The following is a 1,920-nucleotide window of genomic DNA, read 5'->3' on the forward strand; positions in this document are numbered from 1 at the left end:
CAGAAAACAAAAAGATATTTACATTACGATTCATAACAGTAGCAAAATTACAGTTATAGAGTAGCAACGAAAATAATTTTATGGTTGAGGGTCACCACAACATGAGGAACTATATTAAGGGGTCGTGGCATTAGGAAGGTTGAGAACCGCTGCTCTAAGCCAATGCCAAAAATGGTATCTTGGTGCCAGAGAAAAATGTTACTTGGTTTCTTTCAAGAACCACCTAAATCAGAATCATTTGGAAGAGCTTGTTAACAATGAAAATTTCCAGGATCCACCTAATGAACCCAAATTTCTGGAGACAGGGCCCTTCCTTTTATCAAGCACCTCCTGACCATCATTGATTGGCCCAGGAGTTAGTCTATGACTCAGGGTCAATCAGAGATTTTCCTTAGAATAGTTTTAATTAAATTTATCAGGGGTGACATTGGTAAGTAAAATTATACAGGTTTCAAGTGTACAATTCTATAACACATCATCTATATATCACATTGTGTGTTCACCACCTAAAGTCAATTATCCTTCATCACCATATATTTGACCCCCTTTACCCTCTTCTACCTCCCCCCTCCCTTCTTACCCTCTGGTAACCACTGAACTGTTGTCTGTACCTATGAGTTTTTTGTTTGTTTGTCTTGTTTGTTTGTTGCTTTCAGTTTTGTTAGGTCCTTGCTCGTTAATAAAGACCTGAGAGACAGAGTTTTTGTTCCGAAGGCTTTATTGGGCCAAGCCTGGCGTCCGCCCCACTCTGCAAGAGGAGAATGATGCTGAGCCTTGGCCGGTGAACATTTATATATGCTTTACCTATTTCCGGGAACTTAAGCAGAAGCAGGTTTACAGAAGCAAGAATAAACCGTTATTGCAAACAGGTTTACAGAAGCGAAAATAAACAGTTATTGCAAAACAAGCAGTTATTGTTGGCACCTGACCGCATCCATTGCAGGTGTTGCTTGGCCGGAGCATGACTCCTTCCTTGAAACAGGTTTTGAACAGGATCTTTTTGTAATGGGGACAGGAAGCCCCTGGTCTGGTCCCAGGGACAAAGGGGGTCCTGAATAGTTTCCTGGAACCTTATTCATCTAATTTGGTTCTTGCAACAGTATCCCTGAAGACAGTCCTTACAGTTTTATATCCCACATATGAATGAAATCATATCATTCTCAACTTTTTCTGTATGACTTATTTTTCTTAGCATGATAATCTCAAGATCCATTCATGTTGCCATAAATTGCAGTATTTCATCTTTTCTTACGGCAGAGTAGTATTCCTTTGTATATCTATCATCTATCTATCTATCTATCATCTCACATCTTCTGTATCCAATCGTCTATCAAAGGAAACTTAGGTTGTTTACATGTCTTGGCCACCATGAATAATGCTGCAATGAACATTGAAGTACATATATATCTTTACACATAAATGTTTTCAGATTTTTGGGGGTTGATATCCAGGAGAGGGTTTGCTGGGTATTATGATAATTCTATTCTTGATTTGTTTGCAGAAACTCCATACTGTTTTCCAAAGTGGCTGTACCAATTGACCCCCAGAAATGTATGAGGGTTCCTTTTCTCCACAGCCTTTCCAACACTTAATATTATTGTTGATAATAGCCATTCTAACAGGTGTGATGTGGTATCTCATTGTGGTTTTGATTTGCATCTCCCTAATAACTAGTGACGTTGAGCATTTTTTTCATATATCTGTTGGCTGTTTGTATGTCTTCTTGGGAGAAGTGTCTGTTCAGGTCCTCTGCCCATTTTTTTTAAATTGGATTGATTGTTTTCTTGTTGTTGAGTTGTGTGAGTTCTTTATATATTTTGGACATTAGCCCCTTATTGGAGGTGTTGCTTGCAAATATCTTCTCCCATTCAGTTGGATACCTCTTTGTTTTGTTGATGGTTTCTTTTGCTGTGCAGAAGC

Source organism: Hipposideros armiger, unplaced genomic scaffold (genome assembly GCF_001890085.2).
Source record: "Hipposideros armiger isolate ML-2016 unplaced genomic scaffold, ASM189008v1 scaffold_1149, whole genome shotgun sequence".
Lineage (NCBI taxonomy): Eukaryota > Metazoa > Chordata > Mammalia > Chiroptera > Hipposideridae > Hipposideros > Hipposideros armiger.